Here is a 26,668-nt window from a genome sequence, read left to right on the forward strand (position 1 = left end):
AGTTATATTTATACATACATTTATGTACTTATTAAATGCCTGAAAAGCTTGGGATTTCCTCACTGGCTTGGCTCTAAAACATTGTCCTGAGAGACTGTGCAGCATCACATGGTAAACGGGCGTCTGTGCCTACTATGTTCCAAATGAGAACAGCTTCCCTTTGCTTTACTAGTGTTGTCTTTTGCAGTATTAAAAAAGCTTTTAATAAACATCCTTGAACAAACACGATTAACCATCATTCTTGGGCACATATTTTTATAAGGCTTCATTGATATAGTTTTTAAAGTAAAAAAAAAAAAAAAACTACATATTTTTAAAATCACTGTTCCCAAAATACAGAATTTATTCCAGATGATTAGAATAAAAACAGCATAATAAAAAGACTGCTTACACAGTGTATTCCTTTCCTAGATCTATTGTAACAAATTATCACAAATTGAGTGGTTTAAGTAACAAAAGTTGAGTTTCTCACATCTTTAAAAACCAGTGTACCAAATCACAGTGTTGACAGGGTTTTCCTCCACAGACTCTAAAGGGATAGTCACTCCTCACTTCTTTCAGCTTTTGGTGGTCCCTGACCTCCTTCGCTTCATGGCTGTGTCATGCGTCACTCCCGGTTGCTTCCTCCATCTTCACGTGATATTCTTCTATGTGTTGCTGCGTCTCTATTTTTAACTTAATCTCTCTTCCCACCTTATAAGAACTAAGAACACTGATCATAGGATATAGTGCCCTTCCCTTAAATTAAGATAATCTTATTCCAAAGTCCTTAACTGAATTACACCTGCAAAGGCTTTTATTTTCCTAATAAGTTCAGGTTTGCAGGTTGTAACCTGACATATATTTAGAGGGATCAACATTCAACCCAATGCAGTTTATAGTTTAAATTCCTAATATTCCTAATACTAAGGAAACACTACAAAAGTGAAACATGAAGCTACAAGCCGGAGGAAATGACGTCACTAGGAATAGTCAGCATTGAGGTAACAAAGAATCCTTTCAGGGTTTGTACTCTGAAAGGGTTATGGACACTTGCAAAACAGACAAAGAAGGAAAAACTGCAAGAAAGCACTCAGATTCCCCTACTCCCACCAACTTGGATGTGGTTGTTATTTTCTCATCGTCTAAATCCAATCGTAAGTACAGAAAAAGACGGTGAATATTCCTGAAGGAATTGTAAGTTTCAAAGAAATTTCTTACAGTCATGACCATGATCATTGGTTATATTGCAGTTAACTATCATTTTATTGCTCAGGAAATCTCTTAACTCACTCTTTCCCAGTGAGAGGAAAGACAGGTCTTCAGAAGAGATCATTGCCATGGAGATAATTTGTGTTTTGATAACCCAGAAACCCTTAACTCTTTGAAACTAAGGTCCTTTCACATAATGTGAGATGGCAGTGATGATACTAACTATCAGTTTATAGGAACATAGAAATAAACTAGATTAATGTTTTCTGATGTATTTACATGGGAAACATAGAAACAAATTGCTTCTGTAATTTCAAGCCTTCGCGTCAACTTGATAATTTACTTAGTAGTTTCCTCAGTGCTACAGTGATATCTTTGTTCCTCAGAGTAAATATAATGGGATTCAACATTGGGATCCAAACTGTGTAGAAAACAGAGATCAACTTCCCAGTTTCTTCAGATTGATTTGGTTTGGGCTGTAAATAAGTGGTAGAGGCTGTGCTGTAGAATAAGACCACCACTGTGCGGTGAGACGAGCAAGTGGAGAAGGCTTTAGCCCTCCCTCTGGCAGATGGCGGTTTCAGAATGTTGGAGATGATTTTGCCATGGGAGACACCAATCAACAGAAATGGAACCATGATGAACACCGCTGCAACTGCATAGACTGCTGTCTTGTTCACAAATGTGTCCCCACAAGCAAGCTTGAATACTGGGGGGAGGTCACAGAAAAAAAATGATTAATTGTGCTAGACCCACAAAAGGGCAGAGAGGAAACCTGCCATGTTTGCCCCATTACAACAGGAGCTCCACTGACCCAAGAGGCAGTGACCATCTGGACACAGACTAGGGGCTCATGATCAGACCATAGTGAAGAGGGTTACAAATGGCCACGGAGTGGTCATAGGCCATCACGGCCAGGAGACACTCTAAACCTCCAAAAAGAAGGACCAAACACATTTGTGTAGCACAGGCAATGAAAGAAATGTGCCCTTTCTGGTTCAGAAGGTCCATGAGCGTTCTTGGGATAGTGACAGTTACATAACAGGTTTCTAAAATGGAAAAGTGGTTGAGGAAAATGTACATGGGGTTCTGGAGAGTAGGGTCAGTTCTTGTTATCAGTACAATGACACTACTGCACATCAGGATGATCAGATAGAGCACTAAAAATATCCCCAAAAGAATCCGTTAGAAATTAGAGATATCGGAAAACCCCAAGAGGATAAATTCCATCACTGTAGTGATATTTTATTTTTCTGTTCTTAATTTGTACTCCATCTGTAGATATGGCAAATTCAAGATGGTTAATTCATTAATGCTTTTGAGCAACGTTTCCCTTCTGTTAACTGGATCAGATGCGTGAATCTATTTACATAATCTATGCAAGTACTGCTGCCTTTGCCTTGCTCAGTTTTTAAGAAATGAGATTTGAAACCTCAGCAATGAACTGACGTGCAGTTAAAATCAATTAGGGAAATAAAATCCGTATTTTTTACACTTGGATGTACTGATACAAGAGGGCTTCCCTGGTATCTCAGCAGTAAAATAATTTGCTTGAAATGCAGGAGATACAGGAGATGTAGGTTTGATCCATGGGCAAGGAAGATCCCCTGGAGGAGGGGATGGGTTAGGGTATTCTTGTATTCCAGTATTCTTGCCTAGAGAATTGCATGGGCAAGGAGCCTGGTGGGCTACGGTCCATGGGATCACAAGGAGTCAGACATGATGGAAATGACTGAGCAGCAGCAGTAATGATACCAGAAACAATATGATGTATGCATTTTTATTTAGAGCTGTTGTGCAGCAATAGTATTAAATTGTTTCACCCCTTTTAAGAGTGAAATTATATGTGACACAGCCTTACTATTGTTTTTCTTTGGGTTCATCAATTTCTTTTTCTGTACCTATTGACTTATTCCATTTCCTTTCAACTCAAAGCTTTTCACTTAAAACTTTTGCCTAATTTTTATTCATAACATTTTAAGCCCTCCCATTTCTACTCCACTGAGAACTGACTTTCTTAAACTCAGTCCTTGTTATTGGGGGAACAGATACGTGTAATCATATTGTTCTCGTCTGTGTACCTCACCCATCAGTTATGCTACACATGGAAAGCATGTTACATCATGGGGTCCAGTAACATTCGCTATTCATACCCACTGTATGCTGCATTACAAATACCAATTAACCTTTAACTTGGTCCATACATATGACTTCATGATATTTGGAGTTCCCTGATAGCTCAGTTGGTAAAGAATCCACTTGCAGTACAGGAGATCCTGGTTTGATTCCTGGGTAGGGAAGATCCAGTGGAGAAGGGACAGACTACCCACTTCAGTATTCTCGGGCTTCCCTTGTGACTCAGCTGGTAAAGAATCTGTCTGCAAGGCGGGAGACCTGAGTTCGATCCCTGGGATGGGAAGATCCCCTGGAGAAGGGAAAGGCTATGCACTCTAGTATTCTGGCCTGGAGAATTCTATGGACTGTCCATGTGGTCACAAAGAGTCAGACATGACTGAGTGATTTTCACTTTCATGATATTTTAATATAGTCTGTTCTTAACCTATGTGATTCTCTGATCCATTGTCATCTACTTCTCTTACAACCAAATAAAATACTTCCTATATAATTCCTTTGTAATTTTATCTAATAAATGTAACTTTATTCAAACCCTATGATTATTTATTTTAGGAATGCAAATGGCAAAAGCAATAGATGGGGAAACAGTGGAAACTGTGTCAGACTTTATTTTGGGGGGCTCCAAATTCACTAGAGATGGTGACTGCAGCCATGAAATTAAAAGACGCTTACTCCTTGGAAGGAAAGTTATGACCAACCTAGATGGCATATTCAAAAGCAGAGACATTACTTTGCCAACAAAGGTTCGTCTAGTCAAGGCTATGGTTTTTCCTGTGGTCATGTATGGATGTGAGAGTTGGACTGTGAAGAAGGCTGAGCGCCAAAGAATTGATGTTTTTGAACTGTGGTGTTGGAGAAAACTCTTGAGAGTCCCTTGGACTGCAAGGAGATCCAACCAGTCCCTTCTGAAGGAAATCAGCCCTGGGATTTCTTTGGAAGGACTGATGCTGAAGCTGAAACTCCAGTACTTTGGCCACCTCATGCGAAGAGTTGACTCATTAGAAAAGACTCTGATGCTGGGAGGGACTGGGGGCAGGAGGAGAAGGGGACGACAGAGGGTGAGATGGCTGGATGGCATCACTGACTCGATGGACGTGAGTCTGAGTGAACTCCGGGAGTTGGTGATGGACAGGGAGGCCTGGCGTGCTGCGATTCATGGGGTCGCAAAGAGTCGGACACGACTGAGCGACTGATCTGATCTGATCTGATCAGTTTAATTTCTAGAAGACTGCTTCTGTTCGGTGATCATCTGGGTTTGTGTTTTAAGACTACTTTTTCTGTAGATGATTTGTCCTCTGAAGCTCCTTCTTGGCATAAAGGTTCCCCTCTGTGGGGGTGGAAAGATGACACTTAATTATCTAGCATCAATAGTGGAAAAATGACACTTAATTATCCAGTATCAATAGTACTTTCTGGAAAAAAATTAAAACTTTCAATTTATTGCATTCCAGACCATTAGTAATTGCTGTAAGTTTGCCTTCCTTAATTTTATTCCCATAATTCATTCAGATCTCATCTTTCACATCTTTAGAAAAGTGTATCACTTACTAATACACAAACGTGATATTGTTGTTCTTTCCAATATACTGCGGGGAGGATTAGATCCCTTTTCAGAAGTGGAACGCTGTTCCTAGATAAACTTTTGTAGAAATTAAAGCATGTTGTATCTGCTGACAAAAATCTAGGTAGTTTTATTCATGTTAGGATATCTAGTTGGTCATCAGTGTAGGTATCTAGCAGATTCAAAATGAAAGGCACCTTAAAAATAACCTAGAGCCTGTTATGCACAGTGAAGTAAGTCAGAAAGAGAAAGATACCCTATATTAACACACATGTGCACATAAATATATGTGTGTGTGTGTGTGTGTGTGTGTGTGTGTGTTCGAGAAAAATGATACTGAAAAACCTATTTGCAAGGCAGGAATATAGACGCAGACATAGACTTCTGAGGGAAGGAGAGGGTAGGACAAACTGAAAGATTAACATTGAGACATACACATCACCACAAGTAAAGCAGATAGCTAGTGGGAAGTTTCTAAATATATAAAACAGGGAGCTCAACCTGAAGCTCTGTGACAACCTGTGGGGGGACAGGGTGGGGTGTGGAGGGAGGTTAAAAACAGAGGGGATGTATGTACACCCATGACTGATTTACTTTGTTGTATGGCAGAACCAACATAACACTGTAAAGCAATTATCCTCCTATTAATAATTTTTAAAAAAACATTTAAACCCAATTATTTAAGACAGAAAAAAAAAAAAAAACCCTCCTACAAAATGCTTTTTCTATTTCAGCTACTTCCAGGCAGGTATGTAGCTAAAATTATCAGGAATGAGGTTACAAGGCCAATATCCACTTCTGCTCATAAGCACATTTTTTCTGTTTAGAGATTCTTTGACAATTTGAAACACTATTCATGTTTCTAAAATAGTGTTTTTGTCTTTTAAACTTGCTTCTCTTTATTACAGCATGTTCCTCATAAATTGGACTTATGAACTCTTTTTTAGGATTGATGTTGTACCCATCATGACAAATGTAAATAAACATTTGTCATATTTATTTACAAATGAGAATTGCACTGATGATTTGTTTCAACTAAGTTTTACTTACAGGATGGAAAAAACTGCATGTCTGTCACCCATCACCCATGTGAGTAAACTGATCTAATCCTTAAATCTATAGTTAGGATAGTGAATTGAATGTTTCTGTGTTCAATTCAATATCATCACCTGCCGGGGTCCAGCCCTGGTGGATCCAGGGAATTCGAAGCGGGGACGGCGTCGGCGAGGATCAGGAAACAACTGCTTAATTAAATGTTAATTAAGGATATAAAGAGTAATAGAATAAGGATAGCTCAGTAGGAAAATTCAGTGAAGAAAAGAGGCTGAAATAAGGATAGCTCAGTGAGGAAATTCAGTGGAGAAAAGAGGCTGAATAATTCAGCCAGAGGGTGAGAGAAAGAATGACATGGGGAGACCAAGTTTCGGTGAACAAAGCCCGCACTTTATTTTCCAAAGTAGTTTTTATACCTTAAGTTATGCATAGAGGATAATGGGGGAAGGGGTAGAGTCACGCAGCAAGCCAGGCTTTCTTCTTGCAAACTTATCATATGCAAAAGCTTAGGTGATTTGCATCATCTTCTGGCCCAGAGGCCTGTTAACATTTTAAGACCCTTTCTTCAGAAAACTTATTTTTCTCTAAAGGTGGTCAGGAGCCACCCTCCAAAAGCATTAGATAAAGTTCCATTCCTACAGAGCAAAGGTATGGTGGGCTCAATCAAGAAAAGAATTAACTCAAGGGTCCAAGGTTACAAACATTAAAGCTACTACTTACACCAATTATATTAATCAATACACTGCCAGGGACACAGCAGGTAAGGGATATGGAGACTTAGCAGCAAACATTGGCCCAACAAGTGAAAAACCCTTCACCAATACAATTTCTAATCAATCTTTTAACTGCTCAAAGGACTCTGTATTCAGACAGTTTAGAACATCTCATGCCTCTCACAGTTGGGAGGATCTGAGCGATCACATGTGGCCGGAAAAACCTATTCAGGCAGGCTAGAGGACTTCCAAAGGACTTTGTAGGTTGAAACACTATCACACCCAGGAACTTTATTAACTAGAGCTATAAGTTAACTCTTTTTTCAGAGCGAGGTAGTGGGGGACAGCGCCCCCCCCTCCCCTAAAGTCAGAGGTGTAGGTGAGAGCACAAAGCAGAAAGTAGGCAGACTCTGGTTTTGGGGGTAGATGCTCGAGAATTTCCAGGGGGACTCCTGAGGCTCGATCCCACCTTTTCGTATGCCGAGCCTCCTTCCTCATGACCTTTGCCATGGGCGAAGTTCCTCACGCTGGCTCCCGGCAGTGATAGAATTCTAGTTGAGCTATTCCAGATCCTGAAAGATGATGCTGTGGAAAGTGCTGCACTCAATATGCAATATGCAATATGTACTCAATATGCAATATGCCGGCTCCCGGCAATCACCTGAAAACAAATCCACACTCTGAGACAATACCTCAAATATACCAGTGTAACAAAATAAAGAAACATCTTGCAATCATATTACAGTACAAGTTTGCAGTCAGTGAAGAAGAAACTCTGGTTGTTTCCATCTAGGAGTCCCACTGTTCCTACTTCTTCTTAGTAGTTCCTACTGGATCTTCAGCATGCAGAAACCTGAGACGGCAGACAGAGAGAACATAAGGAAACAAATACACTATTCAGAGCCTCTATACGTAATAAACACATCACTTCTACCCATATGTCATTGTAGAAACCAATCACCTGGTCCAATGTAGTTCTGAGAAGGTTAGGGAATGATGTTCATTGTATGTCGATAAAACAGATGTATTTGAAGAGCATAAAGCCAGACTCTGTTGAAAAGAGTCCTCACTTTTGGTCACTAAAAATAAGCAACATGTATACCTTTGGACTGATGATTTAGCATGACACATAATGGAATAAGTGTTCATGGTACACATTTATGCATATTAATGTTTTATAGATATATTTGAGCCTAACAACACAATGCCATTATTATTTTCATTAGGCTTTGATGCTTAAATTAGCAATAGTGGTGAGGCATAATTTATATAACATAAAGCACGACCTTTAAAATTCAGTGATTAGTTGAGATATACTTGACTTTATAGCATTATATTAACTTCTGAACAACATAAATATATTTTAAATGATCATCACAATGTCTAATGTTATTATCCATCAATGTTAATATCCATCACCACCCAAAGTTATGCATTATTTTCTTGTGATGTGAATTTTTAAAAATTTCTCTTAACAACTTTCAAATATGCAAAATTATTTAACTATAGTCACCATGCTCTATATTATTTTCTTGGGCACCAAAATCAGTGTGGACGGTGAGCAGTCATGAAATCAAAAGGCATTTGTTTCTTGGGAAAAAAAGCTATGCTAAAACTAGAGTGGGTATTAAAAAGCAAAGACATCACTTTGCTAACAAAGCTCCGTATAGTTAAAGCTATGGTTTTTCCAGTAGTCATGTATGGATATGAGAGTTAAAATATAAAGAAGGCTGACTGCCAAAGAATTGCTGCTTTCAAACTGTGGTGTTGGAGAAGACTTTTGAGGGTCCTTTGAACAGGAAGGAAATCAAACTGGTTAATCCTAAAGGAAATCAACTCTGAATATTCATTGGGGGGATTGGTGCTGAAGCTGAAGCTTCAATACTTTGGTCACGTCATGCAAAGAGCAGCTCACTGACTAAAGGAGAAGGGGGCGATGGAGGATGAGATGGCGTCACTGACTCAATGGACATGAGTTTGAACAAACTCCAGGAGATAGTGAAGGCCAGGGAAGCCTGACATGCTGCAGTTCATGGGGTTGCAGGGTCAGACGAGACAGCTACTGAACAACATCAGCACCATACTGTATATTGATTGGATTGCTATACATTTTAATAGTGGTTTTATAAATATGACTAAATTTAAATTTACTGTCTTGCTGTTTGTGTTTTGTTTCTCTTATACATATATTTTCTCTTATACATATATATTTTCATTGTTTTTTATTATTTTTGTGATTTTAATATACTTTTAGTATATATGTATCCTTAGACACCATATTAAAAAGGAGAGACATTACTTTGCCAACAAAGGCCCGTCTAGTCAAAGCTATGGTTTTTCCTGTAGCCATGTATGGGTGTGAGAGCTGGACTATAAGTAAAGCTGAGCACCGAAGAATTGATGCTTTTGAACTGTGGTGTTGGAGAAGACTCTTGAGAGTCCCTTGGACTGCAAGGAGATCCAACTAATCCATCCTAAAGAAGATCAGTCCTGAATATTCACTGGAAGGACTGATGCTGAAGTTGAAACTCTAATATTTTGGCCACTTGATGCAAAGAATTGACTCATTTGAAAAGACCCTGATGCTGGGAAACATTGAAGGCAGGAGGAGAAGGGGACAACAGAGCATGAGCTGGTCGGATGGCATCACCAACTCAATGGACATTAGTTTCGGTAAACTTTGGGAGTCGGTGATGGACAGGGAGGCCTGGTGTGCTTCAGTCCATGGGGTCACAAAGAGTTGGAAATGACTGAGCGACTGAACTGAACCATTTTTTTATCCAATGTTCCTTATTAATTTTTAGCTGTAACTGTAGAGTTTGCAAAAGAAATATCTGCTTAATGCAATCTAACATTAAATAAATTATATACTTTAATATACAAAATGTTGAGATCCTGAAAAGAAAATACTCCTCTTTGGACAATCTTATCTTTTGTTTTGTATTATTGCTTTACACTTACTCTTTTTAAATTAATTTTTATGAGAAAACAGTTGATTTCCAATGTTATATAGCTTCTGTTATGCAGCAGAGTGAATCAGTGATACATAAGCATACTTTGACTCTTTTTAAGATTCTATTCCCATATAGATTATTGCAGAGTATTGAGTAGGGTTCCTGTGCTATACAGTAGGTTCTTAGTTAGTGAAGTCACTCAGTTGTGTCCAACTCTTGGTGACCCCATGGACTGTAGCCTACCAGGCTCCTCTGTCCATGGGATTTTCCAGGCAAGAATACTGGAGTGGGTGGCCATTTCATTCTCCACACAGTAGGTCTTACTACCTATCTATTTAGACAGGTTAGTTTGTATATTTCAACCCCAGTCTCTCAGTGTACCCCTCCCCTTCCACCTTTCCCTCTTGGTAACTTTAAGTTTGTTTGCAACGTGGGTGATTCTATTTTTGCTTTGTTTCAGTTCCAGTTCAGTCACTCAGTCATGTCCGACTCTTTGCAACCCCATGAACCTCAGCACACCAGGCCTCCCTGTCCATCACCAATTCCCAGAGTACACCCAAACCCGTGTCCATTGAGTCCATGGCGTCATCCAACCATCTCATCGTCTGTCGTCCCCTTCTCCTCCTGCCCTCAATCTGTCCCAGCATCAGGGTCTTTTCAAATGAGTCAGCTCTTCACATCAGGTGGCCAAAGTATTGGGGTTTCAGCTTCAGCATCACTCTTTCCAATGAATACCCAGGACTGATCACCTTTAGGATGGACTGGTTGGATCTCCTTGTAGTCCAAGGGACTCTCAAGAGTCTTCTCCAACACCACAGTGTTGGAGAGGCATCAAAAGCATCAATTCTTCAGTGCTCAGCTTTCTTTATAGTCCAACTGGCACATCCATACATGACCACTGGAAAAACCATAGACTTGACTAGATGGACCTTTGTTGGCAAAGTAATGTCTCTGCTTTTCAATATGCTGTCTAGGTTGGTCATACTTTTCTTCCAAGAGTAAGTCTCTTTTAATTTCATGGCTGCAGTCACCATCTGCAGTGATCTTGGAACCAAAAAAAAAAAAAAAAAGTCTGCCACTGTTTCGACTGTTTTCCCATCTATTTTCCATGAAGTGATGGAACCAGAAGCCATGATCTTAGCTTTCTGAATGTTGAGCTTTAAGCCAACTTTTTCACTCTCCTCTTTCACCTTCATCAAGAGGCTTTTTAGTTCCTCTTCACTTTCTGCCATAAGGGTGGTGTCAACTGCATATCTGAGGTTATTGATATTTCTCCCGGCAATCTTGATTCCAGCTTGTGCTTCTTCCAGCCCAGCATTTCTCATGATGTACTCTGCATATAAGTTAAATAAGCAGGGTGACAATATACAGCCTTGACGTACTCCTTTTCCTATTTGGAACCAGTGTGTTTTTCCACGTCCAGTTCTAACTGTTGCTTCCCGACCTGCATATAGATATCTCAAGAGGCAGGTCAGGTGGTCTGGTATACTCATCTCTTTCAGAATATTCTAGTTTGTTGTGATCCACACAGTCACAGCCTTTGGCATAATCGATAAATCAAAAATAGATGTTTTTCTGGAACTCTCTTGCTTTCTCGATGATCCAACGGATGTTGGCATTTTGATTTCTGGCTCCTCTGGCTTTTCTAAAAGCAGCTTGAAAATCTGGAAGTTCATGGTTCACATATTATTGAAGCCTGGCTTGGAGAATTTTGAGCATTACTTTACTAGCATGTGAGACATGTGAGATGAGTGCAATTGTGCGGTCGTTTGAGCATTCTTTGGCATTGCCTTTGTTTGGGATTGGAATGAAAACTGACCTTTCCAGTCCTGTGGCCACTGAGTTTTCCATATATGTTGGCATATTGAGTGAAGCACTTTCACAGTGTCATCTTTTAGGATTTGAAATAGCTCAACTGGAATTCCATCACCTCCCCTAGCTTTGTTCGTACTGATGCTTCCTAAGGCCACTTGACTTTGCATTCCAGGATGTCTGGCTCTAGGTGAGTGATCACACCATCGTGATTATCTGGGTGATGAAGATATTTTTTTATATTGTTCTTCTGTGTATTCTTGCCACCTTTTCTTAATATCTTCTGCTTCTGTTAGGTCCATACCATTTCTGTCCTTTATTGTACCCATCTTTGCATGAAATGTTGCCTTGGTATCTCTAGTTTTCTTGAAGAGATTTCTAGTCTTTCCCTTTCTACTCTTTTCCTCTATTTCTTTGCACTGATCACTGAGGAAGGCTTTCATAAGTCTCCTTGCTATTCTTTGGAACTCTGCATTCAAATAGGTATGGCTTTCCTTTTCTCCTTTGCTACTGGCTTCTCTTTTTTTTCACAGCTATTTTTAAGAGCTCTTCAGACAGCCATTTTCCTTTTTTGCATTTCTTTTTCTTGGGGATAGTCTTGATCCCTGTCTCCTGTACAATATCATGAACCTCTGTCCACAGTTCATCAGGCACTCTGTCTATCTGATCTAGTCCCTTAAATCTATTTCTCACTTCCATTGTATAACTGTAAGGGATTTGATGTAGGTCATATTTGGGTCATATCTGAATGGTCTAGTGGTTTTCCCTACTTTCTTCAATTTAAGTCTGTATTTGGCAATAAGGAGTTCATGATCTGAGCCACAGTCAGCTCTTGGTCTTTTTTTTTTTTTTTTTTTTTGCTGACTGTATAGAGCTTCTCCATCTTTGGCTGCAAAGAATATAATCAGTCTGATTTTGGTGTTGACCATCTGGTGATGTCCATGTGTAGAGTCTTCTCTTGTGTTGTTGGAAGACGGTGTTTGCTATGACCAGTGTGTTCTCTTGGCAAAACTCTATTAGCCTTTGTCGTGCTTCATTCTGTACTCCAAGGCCAAATTTGCCTGTTACTCCAGGTGTTTCTTGACTTTCCACTTTTGCATTCCAGTCCCCTATAATGAAAAGGACATCTTTTTTAGTGTTAGTTCTAAAAGGTCTTGTAGGTCATCATCGAACCATTCAACTTTAGCTTTTTCAGCATTACCGGTCGGGGCATAGACTTGGATTACCATGATATTGAATGGTTTGCCTTGGAAATGAACAGAGATCATTGTGTTGTTTTTGAAATTGCATCCAAGCACTGCATTTTGGACTCTTTTTTTACTATGATGGCTACTCCATTTCTTCAAAGGGATTCTTGCCCACAGTAGTATAAATAATGGTCATCTGAGTTAAATTCACCAATGCGAGAGGAAACCCGAAGTCCCAGTCACCTCTTGAGATGAAGGACGAGTTTCCCACCGCAACTCAAGAGGAGGCTTGACTTCCCTGTTGCAACTTGAAAGAAACCCGGAGTTTCCCACTGCAACTCGAGAAGAACCTCAGTTCCCCACCTGAACTCGAGGTGAAGCTTGATTCCCCTGCAGCCTCTCGAGAGGAAACCCGAGTTTCACCCTGCAACTCAAGAGGAGGCAACTCTCCTGTGACAACTCAAGAGGAAAGCCAAGTTCCCAAACTCAACTCGAGAGGAGGCCTGACAACCCTGTTGCAACTCCAGAAGAACCCCTAGATCCCCATCACAACTCAAGAGGAAAACCGTGTTTACCATCACAACTTGGGAAGAAACCTGAGTTCCCCAATCCATTCTAGATGAGGACGAATTCCCCTGCAGTGACATGAGATGAATCCTGAGTACCCCATCACAACTCAAGAGGAACCCCGAGTTCCCCACTGCAACTCTAAAGGAGGCCTGATTGCCCTGTTGCAGCTCAAGAGGAACCCCGAGATCCCCACCACAACTCACCACCCCCGAGATCCCAGCCACATTCCGAGATGTCTGCTGCAACACGAGACAAACACCAAGATCCCCCTCGCAACACCAGAGGATGCCTTACTCCCCTGTTGCAACTCGAGAGGAAACCTGAGCTACCACCTAATCTCGAAAGGAGCCTGACTCACATGTTGCCACTTGACAGGAACCACAAGATCCATTTGCAACTCGAGAGGAACCCGAGTTTCCTGCCACAACTCTAGAAGAACCCCAGGTTCCCTGTCTCAAATCGAAATGAGTCCCAATTCGCATGAAGTGACTTGAGAAGTACCCCGAGTACCCCACTGAAAGATGAGGGGTACTCATCTCGAGTACCCCTCGAGATGAGGCCCAAGCCCCCTGATGCAACTCCAGAGGCTACACAAGAGGAGCCTACCTCACCACAATTCGAGGGGAGAAATCTACCACAACAAGAGAGGAAATCCCATACAACAACTAAACAGGAGCCCCCTCTCCCTTCCAAAACTAGTGAGTATCTTCCTGCATGTCACAACTAGTAAAAGCTACCCTTCTACCACAACCAGAGAGGAGTCACCACCATCAAATTTCAGAAGAGCACTCTATCGCAACTAAAGAGGAGCCCATCTACCACAAGTCAAGAGGAGCCCAACTGCCAAAGCTAGAGAGGAGTCTGCAAACGACAACTTGAGAGGAGCCGACCCATGACAAATAAAGAGTTGACCTTCACTGCAATTAGAGTTGTGACCCATGCTGCAACTAGAGAGTAGCCTCCTGCACTTTGCAACTAGACAGGGGCAGCCTGCAGATTACTACCATAGAGGATCTGCCCCACTATAGCTCAAGAGGCTCCACAACAACTCTAAAGAAAACCCGAGTCACCAGCTGCAACTCAAGAGGCACCCCGAGTTCACTGCTGCAATCTGATAGAAACCCTAGGCTGTAACAAGAAAAGGTGCCACTGGCCAAAATGACAGAGGGGCTCCCCGGCCAAAACTGAAGCAGATTCCTCAGGCACAACTAGAGTGGAGGCTCCCAGAATATCACACCTAAAGAGAAGCCTTTCTGCCATAAATAGAGACAAGCTCTCTGAAGTAAGTCGAGCAGAGTACCTCACATATAGAGAAAAGCAATCCCACTAATTTTAGTGAATTATCCGTATCAGCCAAAGTAGGATTTCCCCTGTGGAGCCACCCACACCCCAGAGAGGATGCAACTCCACACCCAGAGAGCCCCGCACTTCCAGCACAACTCCAGAGGAGCCTGCTAGACATCACACATAGAGAGAAGCCCTTCTGCTGCTAAGAGATGAATCTCACACCACAAATAGAGAGGATCAAACCCACAACAACTACAGAATTTACCCTAAGCACAAGGATAGAGAAGTCCCATGCCAAAATTCGTGAGTAGCCTCCCAACATTGCAAAAAGACAGGAACAACCCTGCACATCCCTGCTAGAGATGAGTTGCCCCAAGACAACTCGAGAGGAGGTCTGACACTCCGGTTGCAACTCGAGTGAAAACCCAAGTTTCCCATCACAACTCGAGAGGAAACCCAAGTTCCCCATTGCCACTCGAGAGGAAACCCGAGTTTCCTACCACAACTCGAGAAGAACACCGAGTGCTCCGCCTCAACTCGAGATGAGGCCCAATTCCCCTGCAACAACTCGAGTGGAACCCCAGATCCCCCTCGAAATTCAAGAGGAGGCCTGAATCCCCTGTTGGAATTCGAGAGGAAACCTGAGATTCTCATTGCCTCTTTAGAGGAATCCCGAGTTCCCCATCACAACTTGAGAGGAGGACTGTGTTTCCTGCTGCAACTCGAGAAGAATCCTGAGTTCCCCACCTCCACGCTAGATGAGGCCTGATTCCCCTGCAGTGACTTGAGATGAATCCGGAGTTCCCCATTGCAACTCTAGAAGAATCCCAAGTTCCCCATCACAACTCGAGAGGAACCCCGAATTTCCCATTGTATCTCAAGAGGAACCCTGAGTTCCCCACTGCAACTCGAGAAGAGGCTTGATTCCACTGCAGCATCTCAAGAGGAACCCTGAGTTCCCCACTGCAACTCAAGAGGAGGCCCAATTCCCCTGTTTCAACTTGAGAGGAACCCCAAGTTTCCATCCGCATCAAGAGGAACCTCGAGTTACCCTGCTGCAACTAAAGAGGAAGGCTGACTGCCCTGTGGCAACTTGAGAGGAAACCCGAGTTACCCACCTAAACTCGATAGGAGGCCCGACTACCCTGTTGCAACTCAAGAGGAGCCCCTAGATCCCTGTTGCAACTCGAGAGGAACACCGAGGTTCCTCTCCCAACTTGAGAAGATCCCCAAGATTCCTGCCTCCATTCTAGATGAGGCCAGATTCCTGTGCAGTGATGTGAGATGAACCCCAATTTCCTCATCACAACTCGAGAGGATTCCCGAGTTCCTCATCAGAACTAGAGAGGAACCCCGTTTCCCACTGCAACTTGAAAGGAACCCTGAGTTTCCTGCCGCATCTCGAGAGGAACTTCGAGTTCCCTGCTGCAACTCGAGATCAGGCTCGATTACCCTGCAACATCTGAAGAGGACCCCTGAGTTCCCCTATGCAACTCAAGAGGAGGCCCAACGACCCTGCTGCAACTCAAGAGGAAGCATGACTTCTCTGTTGCAACTCAAGAGGAGCCCTGATCCCCATCGCAATTCAAAAGGAACCCCAAGTTTCCTGCTGCAACTCCAGAGGACAGCTGACTCATCTGTTGCAACTTGAGAGGAACACTGAGATCCCCGTTGTAACTCTAGAGGAACCCCGAGTTTCCCACCACAACTCGAGAGGAGCCCTGAGTTGGCTGCTGCAACTTAAGAGGAGGCCCCCCTTCCTTGCTGCAACTTGAGAAGAACCCCAAGTTCCCCCTCGCAACATCAGAGGACACCCTATTCCCCTGTTGCAACTAGAGAGGAAATCCGAGTTTCACACCTCAACTCAAGAGGAGCCTGACTCACCTGCTGCCACTCAGGAAGAACCCTAATTTCCCCCTCGCAACACGCGAGGAACTCCTAGTTACTCAATGCAAGTCTAGAAGAAACCCAGGTTGCCTGCCTCAACTCGAGATGAGGCCAGATTCACATACAGTGACACAAGAACCCTGAGTTCCCCGTTGAAACTCGAGATGAGCCCCAAGCCCCCTGATTCAACTCCAGAGGATACCTAAGAGGAGAGTAACCCACCAAAATTCGAGAGGAGAACTTTACCACAATAAGAGAGGAAGCCCCATAACACAACTTAGGAGGAGGTGCCCCCTTTCACAACTAGAGAGTATCCTCCTGCACATCACAAGTAGAAAAAGCACCCCTTCTCATAACCAGAGAGGAGTCACCCCCATCACAATTTGGAAGAGCACTCTACCACAACTAAAGAGGAGCCCCCCTGCCACAACTAGAGAGGAGTCTGCAAATGACAACTAGAGAGGAGCCCACCCACCACAAATAGAGTGGACAAATAAAGAGATGAACATCACACCACAAATAGAGAGGAGTTTGCACAACACCAGTAGAGAGAACCAAGCCCACCACAACTGCAGAGTTGACCCCAACCACAATGATAGAGAAGTCCCATGCCAAAACTAGTGAGCAGCCACCCAACACTGGAAAAAGACAGGAGGCACCCTGCACATCCCTGCTAGAGATGAGTCACCCCAAGACAACTCAAGAGGAGGCCCCACCACAAGTTGAGAGGAACCCTGAGTAACCTCCAACTCGAGAGGAATCCTGAGTTCCCCACCAGGGCTCAAGTGGAACTGTGAGTCCCACGCTGCAACCCGAGAGGAACATTGAGTTCCCACAACTTGAGAGGAGCTCTAAGTATCCTGCTGCAACTCAAGAGGAACCCTAGTTTCCCACCACAACTGGAGAGGAACCCCGCGTTACCCACTAAACTCGAGAGGAGGCCTGACTGCCCTGCAGCATCTCGAGAGGAACCCCAAGTTCCCCCATGTAACTCAAGAGGAGGCTGGAGTCCCCTATTGCAACGTGAGAGGAAATCCGAGTTTTCCCCCTCAACTCGAGAGTAGGCCTGACTACCCTGTTGTAACTCTAGGGGAACTCCGAGTTCCCCACTGCAACTCGGGAGGAGGCCCCACTCACCTGTTGCAACCCGAGAGGAAACCCAAGACCCCCATCAAAACTCGAGAGGAATCCCAAGTTTTCCACCACAAATCGAGAAGAACCCCCAAATTCCACGCTGCAACTCAAGGTGAGGGCTAATTCCCCTGAGGCAACTCGAAAAGAACATCGAGTTACCCGTCACAGCTCGAAATGAGCCACAAGCACCTTGATGCAACTCCAGGGGATTCCCAAGAGGAACTTACCCCAGAAAATTCGAGCAGGGCCCTCTTCTGCAAAGAGTGGAAGCCCCATGCCATAACTAAAAAGGAGGCCCCCCTGCTACAACTAGAGAGTAGCCTCCTGCATATCACAACTAAAAAAGCATCCCTTCTCATCACAACCAAAGAGGAGTAACCCACCTCACAATTTGAGAACAGCACTCTACCACAACTAGAGAGGAGCCAAACTACCACAACTGTAGAGGAGCCCCCTGCCACAACTAGAGAGGAGTCTGCAAATGACAACTAGAGAGGAGCCAACCCACCAAAAATAAAGAGTGAACTCTCCCTGCAATTAGAGTGGAGCCCCATGCCACACATAAAGAGTAGCCCCCTGCACATTGCAACTAGACACAGGCCAGCCTGCACATCACTACTTGAAAGGATCTGCCCCACTACAGCTCAAGAGGAGGCTCCACCATAACTCTAATGGAACCCTGTTGCAACTTGAGAGGAAATCTGAATTCCCTGCCTCAACTCGAGAAGAGGCCTGAATCCCCTGTTGTAACTCGAGAGGAACCCCGAGTTTCATGCAGCAACTCGAGAACCCTGAGTTCCCTGCCTCAACTTGAGATGAGACCTGATTCCCCTGCAGCGTCTTGAGAGGAATACTGAATTCTCCATCGCAACTCAAGAGGAGCTCCAAGCCCCCCGATACAACTCCAGAGGATTCCCAAGAGGAGCCTACCCCACCACAATTCGAGAAGAGCACTCTACCACAACAAGAGAGGAAATGCTATACCACAACTAAAGAGGAGGCCTCCACTGCCACAACTCGAGAGTAGCCTCCTGCACGTCGCAACTAGGGGAACCGTCCCTTCTCATCACAACCCGAGAGGAGTCACCCCCTTATAATGTGAGAAGAGCACTCTACTACAACTAGAGAAGAGCCCAAGTACCACAACTAAAGAGGAGAACACGGTCCTAATATGGCAGAGAAACAGCATGCGGAGACAACTTTCTCCCCCACAAATCCATCAAAAGATCATTTGAATGCTGAGCAACTTCCACAGAACAACTTCTGGACGCTGGCAGAGGACACCAGTCACCCAGAAAGGCAGCCCTTTCTCTTGGAAAGTAAGTAGTGAAATGTTGTTGCTGAAGCATGAAAGATGCCAGGATTCTTGGCCTCCGGACGAGAAGAGATCAATCCGGGGCCAGAGACGAGGCTTGATCACTCAGAGCTTTTGTGTAGTAAAGTTTTATTAAAATATAAAAGAGATAGAGAAAGCTTCTGACACAGACATCAGAAGGGGGCAGAAAGAGTGCCCCTTTTGCTAGTGTTAGCAAGGGAACAACATACTTTTAGTTAGTTATTACAATGAGTCAAAAGAATGTCTGGAGGTTGTAAAGATCCTACTAGACCCACTCCAATAATTTACATTTTAAGATAACAGGATTAGCCAGAAGGTTTTCAGGAAGGAGAAACCGTCCTCAAGCAGGATACATTGTTGTTATATAATCCTTCAGTTCAGTTCAGTCGCTCAGTCGTGTCCAACTCTTTGCGACCCCATGAATGACAGCATGAGAAGCCTCCCTGTCCATCACCAACTCCAAGAGTTCACCCAAACTCATGTGCATCGAGTTGGTGATGCTTTCCAGCCATCTCATCCTCTGTCATGCCCTTCTCCTCTTGCCCTCAATCCCTCCCAACATCAGGGTCTTTTCCAATGAGTCAACTCCCCGCATGAGGTGGCCAAAGTATCGGAGTTTCAGCTTCAGCATCAGTCTTTCCAATGAATACCCAGGACTGGTCTCCTTTAGGATGGACTGGTTGGATCTCCTTGTAGTCCAAGGGACTACTGGTCTCCTTTAGGATGGACTGGTTGGATCTCCTTGTAGTCCAAGGGACTCTCAAGAGTCTTCTCAAACACCACAGTTCAAAAGCATCAGTTCTTCAGCGCTCAGCTTTCTTCACAGTCCACTTCTCACATCCATACATGACCACTGGAAAAACCATAGCCTTGACTAGATGGACCTTTGTTGGCAAAGTAATATCTCTGCTTTTGAATATGCTATCTAGGTTGGTCATAACTTTCCTTCTGAGGAGTAAGCGTCTTTTAATTTCATGGCTGCAATCATCATCTGCAGTGATTTTGGAGCCCAAAAAAATAAAAGTCTAACACTGTTTCCACTGTTTCCCCATCTATTTCCCATGAAGTGATAGGACCAGATGCCATGATCTTCGTTTTCTGAATGTTGAGCTTTAAGCCAACTTTTTCACTCTCCTCTTTCACTTTCATCAGGAGGCTTTTGAGTTCCTCTTCACTTTCTGCCATAAGGGTGGTGTCACCTAAATACCTGAGGTTATTGACATTTCTCCCGGCAATCTTGATTCCAGCTTGTGCTTCTTCCAGCCCAGCATTTTTCATGATGTACTCTGCATATAAGTTAAATAAGCAGGGTGACAATATACAGCCTTGACGTACTCCTTTTCCTATTTGGAACGAGTCTGTTGTTCCATGTCCAGCTCTAACTGTTGCTTCCTGATCTGCATGTAGGTTTCTCAAGAGGCAGGTCAGGTGGTCTTGTATTCCCATCTCTTTCAGAATTTTTCACAGTTTATTGTGATCCATGCAGTAAAAGGCTTTGGCATAGTCAATAAAGCAGAAATAGATGTTTTTTCTGGAACTCTCTTTTTCAATGATCCAGTGGATGTCGGCAATTTGATCTCTGGTTCCTTAGTACAGAGTTTAAACTGAGTTGTTTGTTGTGTAATCATCAGTTCTTAAAGACAAAAATGTTTTATGTGACTAAGACTAAGGAATGTAGAGGGGAAAAAAACCATTTGTCCTTTCCTCCTCCTTGAGAATTACAGACCCCTATCTCTTCCTCCTTGAGAATCCCAGACCCTTCTCTCCTTGGGGACACCCGGACTTCTTATCAACCTGCCTAGGAATTGACTCTCTCAGTAGGACAAAATCTAAAAGACAAAAAGAGAGACAACCATTAGGGATGAAGACCAGTTCAGGGGAGGGAGTCATGAAGGAGGAGAAGTTTCCAAACAGCAGGAACCCCTCTCACTGATGGGTCTGTGGCAAATTCTGTAATCTTAGAGGGCAATATAACCGGGGGTGGCGGGGAACAAAGAATGCATGCCTAACCACAACTCCCAGCAGAGAAGTAGCCCAGAAGCTCACGTCTGCCACCAGTGAGCTGGGGCTGGACAGGGAGGCGTAGGCAGATGTTTAGGGTAAGGACTGGGGCTGAATGCCCTGAGGACAGTCTGAGAGAGCTAACGTGAGATAGCAACCCAAACTGTGGGTTAGCCAGAGAGAGAAAAAAAAGAGAGAGAACTTTCTTGCAAATAGCTCTAACCTAAGACACAGCCTGGCCAGATCACAGAACAAAGGATTGAGCCAATACCAATGGAGAACTAGCCAGCTGTGGACAGGCCCCTTCCCCCCGACAAGAGGCAGAGAGACAGGCAGGCAACAGCCAGAGCCAGAAGGCAAGGTGCAATCTTGGCCCCAGAGACAGCATCCTCCTTCAAACTGTGAGCAAGCTCCCAGTTGCTAACCATGTCTTCCTGGGATCCTGGACAACTGACATTTGCCAGGAGGCTTGCAGCCAGAGATCAGCATCCAAGAGGAGACACACAGCACACCTGAGATGGCGCTTTCGCGGCGCACCCAGGAAACCAAGGGGCCGGGATTGGGGAGGTGATTAAGATACACAGCCCACTTGGGACAGTGCGCTCCCCAAGCACCTGGTCACCTGAGCTGCTCAGACCTAGGAAGGGCACAAAACGCACAGCCAACTTATTCTGTACCCTTGCGGAGTACCCAAGAACCTGAACCTGAGCAGCTTAGACCTGGGAAGTGCACGAAATGCAGGGTCTGCTTTGGACAGCACCCCTGCAGAGCAACCTGGAGCCTGAGCAGTGTAGACCAGGAAAGAACACGCTGCCATGAGCTGGGGTAAACCCAGTGTGGTCCAAACACTGCGAGCACTCCCCACACATGCCAGTGATATTTGTTTGCAGTGTTCCTCCCTCCCCATAACACAACTGAACAAGTGAGCCTAAATAAGTGACCACCTTCAGTGGCTCAGAGGTTAAAGCGTCTGCCTACAATGCGGGAGACCCAGGTTTGATCCCTGGGTCGGGAAGATACCCTGGAGAAGGAAATTGCAACCCACTCCAGTATTCTTGCCTGGAGAATCCCATGGATGGAGAAGCTTGGTAGGCCAAAGTCCATGGGGTCGCAAAGAGTCGGACACGACTGAGCAACTTCACTTTTCACACCCATGTGTCAGAGAGGAAATTAGACACTGAAGAGACCTGCAAACAGACAAAGCCAAAATAAACAAAGAAGAGGGAACCACTATGGAAATGACAGGTGCAACAGATTAAAACCCTGTAGTTAACATTGACTAAGCACTGGAAGAGGCCTATAGACCTTGAGAAGAAGTATAAGCTGGAACAAGGAACTATCTGAAACAGAAATAACCGCACACTGCCCTCAACAGCTCCAGAGAAATTCCTAGATATATTTTTACTAATATCATTTCTTAATTTTAGCTTTATTATTCTTTTATTTTTATCTTCTTTATTACTCCTTTAATTTTCATTTTTATAACCTACTATTAGCTATTTTTGAAGCAAATTTCATACAGACAAATTTTTTATAATTTTCATGATTGACTTTTTTTTTGTATTTCTAATATTGTATTTTTGAGACTCTAACTTCTAGTCTAGATTTTTAATCTTTGCTTTTTGATATTTGTCATCAGTTTTGTACTTTTAAGAACATAATTTTCAGTATCCATTTTTATTTAGGGGTTTGATTACGGGCTTCATTGCTCTCTCCCACTTTGAACCCTCCCTTTTCTCCCCCAGGTCACTGCTATCTCCTCCCTCCCCGTTCTGTTCTCTACTTAAGTCTATGAATCTCTCTGGGTGTTCTGGGATGTGGAGGACACTTAGGGAACTGGTTACTGGCTAGATTGGTCTCTCCCCTTTTGACTTTCCCTATTCTCCTCCTGGACACCTTTATCTCCCTCCTCTCTCTTCTCTTCTCTATGTAACTCTGTGAACCTCTCTGGGTGTTCCAGACTGTGGAGAGCACATAGGGAATTGATTACTGGCTAGATTTCTCTCTCCTCTTTTGATTCCCCCTCTTCTCCTGGTCACCTCTATCTCTCGCCTCCCTTTTCTCTTCTAATGTAACTCTGTGAACCTCTCCGGGTGTCCCTCACTATGGAGAATCTTTTCACCATTAACCTAGATGATTTATCATCTGTGCTGTACGGATGGAGAAGTATTGAGGCTACTGTAAGAATAAGACTGAAAGCCAGAGGCAGGAGGATTAAATCCAAAACTTGAGAACACCAGAAAACCCCTGACTCCAGGGAACATTAATTGACAAGTGCTTATCCAAAAACCTCCATACCTACACTGAAACCAAGCTACAACGATTTCAGAGTAAGCCATACAATACCAGAGTAAGACATACCATGCTATTTCTTCAGCAATGCAGGAACACAGCCCTGAGCATTAAAATACAGGCTGCCCAAAGTCACATCAAGCCCATAGATACCCCAAAATTCACTAATGAACACTTCATTGCACTCCAGAGAGAACAGATCCAGCTCTACCCACAAGAACACAGAGGCAAGCATCCCTAACCAGGAACACTTGAAAAACCACTACTCCAACCCCACCCATAGGGAGCAACCTCCACAATAAAGAGGAACCACAAACCCCCAGCCTACAGAAAGGTGACCCCAAACACTGCCATATAAACAAAATGAAAAGGCAGAGAAATATTCAGCAGGTAAAGGAGCATGGTAAATGCCCATCAAGCCAAACAAAAGAGGAGGAGATAGGGAGTTTACCTGAAAAAGAATTCAGAATAATGATAGTAAAGATGATCCATAATCTTGAAAACAAAATGCAATTACAGATAAATAGATTAGAGACAAAAATTGAGAAGATGCAAAAAATGTTTAACAAGGACCTAGAAGAAATAAAAAAGAGTCAATCAATAATGAATAATGCAATAACTGAGATCAAAAGCACTCTGGAGGGAACCAACAGTAGAATAACTGAGGCAGAAGATAGGATAAGTGCGGTAGAAGATAGAATGGTGGAAATAAATGAAGCAGAGAGGAAAAAAGAAAAAAGAATTAAAACAAATGAGGATAACCTGGGACAATGTTAAACGCCCCAACATTTGAATCATAGGAGTCCCAGAAGAAGAAGACAAAAAGAAAGGCATGAGAAAATACTTCAGGAGATAATAGTTGAAAACTTTCCTAAAATGGGGAAGTAAATAGCTACCCAAATCCAAGAAACCCAGACAGTCCCAAACAAGATAAACCCAAGGCAAAACACCCCAAGACACATATTAATGAAGATCAAACACAAAGAGCAAATATTAAAAGCAGCAAGGCAAAGGCAATAAATAACACACAAGAGGATTCTCATAAGGATAACAGCTGATCTTTCAATAGAAACTCTTCAGGCCAGTAGGGAATGGCAGAACATACTTTAAGTGATGAAACAGAAAAACCTACAACCAGATACTATACCCAGCAAGGATCTCATTCAAATATGAAGGAGAAATTAAAAGTCTTACAGACAAGCAAGAGCTGAGAGAATTCAGCACCACCAAACCAGACCTTCAACAAATGCTAAAGGATCTTCTCTAGACAGAAAACAGAGAAAGGTTTATAACCTCGAAACAAAGACAACAAAGTAAATGGCAACGGGGGTCATACTTATCAATAATTACCTTAAATGTAAATGGGCTGAATGCCAAAACTAAAAGACAAAGACAGGCTGAATGGATACAAAAACAAAATCCCTATATATGCTGTCTACAAGAGACCCACCTCAAAACAAGGGACACAGACAGACTCAAAGTGAAGGGCTGGAAAAAGATATTTCATGCAAATGGAGAACAAAAGAAAACAGGAGAAGAAATGCTCATATCAGGTAAAATAGACTTTGAAATAAAGGCTGTGAAAAGAGACATAAAGGACACTACATAATGATCAAAGGGTCAATCCAAGAAGAAGATATAACAATTATAAATATATACGTACCCAACATAGGAGCACTGCAATATGTAAGGCAAATGCTAACAAGTATGAAAGAAGAGATTAACAGCAACACAAAAATAGTGGGAGACTTTAATACCCAACCAGATAATTAGCAAGGAAACACAAACTTTAAATGATACAATGGACCAGTTGGACCTAATTGATATCTATAGGTATTTCATCCCAAAACAATGAATTTCACTTTTTCTCAATTGCACACGGAACATTCTCCAGGATAGAGCACATCCTCGGCCATAAATCTGCCTTGGTAAATTTAGAAAACATGAAATCATTTCAAGAATCTTTTCTGATCACAATGCAGTAAGATTAGTTGTCAACTACAGGAAAAATAGTATTAAAAATACAAACATATGAAGGCTAAACAACATGCTACTTAATAACCAACAAATCACAGAGGAAATCAAAAAAGATATCAAAATATGCATAGAAACAAATGAAAATGAAAACACGACAACCCAAAACCAATGGGATTCAGTAAAAGCAGTGTTCAGGGGAAGGTTAATAGCAATACAAGCTTACTTCAAGACAAGAGAAAAATCAAATAAATAATCTAACTTTACACCTAAAGCAACTAGAAAAAGAAGAAATAAAGAACCACAGGGTTAGTAGAAGAAAATAAATCATACAAATTAGGGCAGAAATAAATGAAAGAGAAATAAAGGAGACTATAGAAAAATCAACAGAACTAAAAGCTGGTTCTTTGACAAGATAAATAAAAGGGACAAACCATTAGACTCATCAAGAAAAAAAAAGGGAGAAGAATCAAATCAACAAAATTAGAATTAAAATGGAGAAATCACAACAGAGAACATAGAAATACAAAGGATCATAGACTACTCTTGGCAACTATAGGACAAAATAATGGACAACTTGGAAGAAATGGACAATTTCTTAGAAAATTATAACCTTCTAAAACTGAACCAGGAAGAAACAGAAAATCTTAACAGACCTATCACAAACACAGAAATTGAAACTGTAATAAAAAAATCTTCCAACAACAACAACAAAAAAAGCCCAGGACCAGATGGCTTCACAGGTGAATTCTACCAAAAACTTACAGAAGAGTTAACACCTATCCTACTCAAACCTTTCCAGAAAACGGCAGAGGAAGGTAAACTGCCAAACTCATTCTATAAGGCCACCATCACCCTAACACCAAAATCAGACAAAGATGCTACAAAAAAAGAAAACTACAGGCCAGTATCACTGATGAAGATAGATGCAAAAATTCTGAACAAAATTCTAGCAAACAGAATCCAGCAACATATTAAAAAGATCATACATCATGACCAAGTGGACTTTATCCCAGGGTTGCAAGGATTCTTCAATATTCACAAATCAATCAATGTGATATATCACATTAACAAATTGAAAGATAAAAAGGATAATATTATCTCAATAGATACAGAGAAAGCCTTTGACAAAATTCAACATCAATTTATGATTAAAAAAAAAAAACTCCAGAAAGCAAGCATAAAAGGAACATAAAGCAACAGAAAAAAAAGCCAAATATGACAAACCCAAAGCAAACATTATCCTCAATGGTGAAAAACTGAAAGTATTTCCCATAAAGTCAGGAACAAGACAAGGGTGCCCACTCTCACCACTACTATTCAACATAGTTTTGGAAATTTTACACCACAGCAATCAGAGAAGAAAAAGAAATAAAAGGAATCCAGATTGGAAAAGGAGAAGTAAAACTCTCACTGTTTGCAGATGACATGATCCTCTAGAGAAAACACTAATACATCACCAGAAAATCACTAGAGTTAATCAATGAATATAGTAAAGTTGCAGGATATAAAATTAACGCTCAGAAATCCCTTGCATTCCTATACACAAACAATGAGAAAACAGAAAGAGAAATTAAGGA

General features: G+C 42.5%; 1 long non-coding RNA gene and 1 pseudogene across 1 annotated transcript in view; both read right to left on the minus strand.

Moving 5' to 3' along the window:
* Positions 1 to 1,517: 1,517 nt before the first annotated feature.
* LOC133228271 (olfactory receptor 10AG1-like) lies at positions 1,518 to 2,484 on the minus strand (annotated as a pseudogene).
* Positions 2,485 to 6,547: 4,063 nt separating this feature from the next.
* Positions 6,548 to 26,668, minus strand: part of LOC133227440 (uncharacterized) — a 33,049-nt gene continuing 12,928 nt past the window's right edge. The window contains exon 2 of the long non-coding RNA XR_009729823.1: positions 6,548 to 7,507. This is a non-coding gene — a long non-coding RNA (uncharacterized LOC133227440). The remainder of the gene's footprint in view (positions 7,508 to 26,668) is intronic.

The sequence above is a fragment of the Bos javanicus genome, chromosome 16 (assembly GCF_032452875.1).
Source record: "Bos javanicus breed banteng chromosome 16, ARS-OSU_banteng_1.0, whole genome shotgun sequence".
Taxonomy (NCBI): domain Eukaryota; kingdom Metazoa; phylum Chordata; class Mammalia; order Artiodactyla; family Bovidae; genus Bos; species Bos javanicus.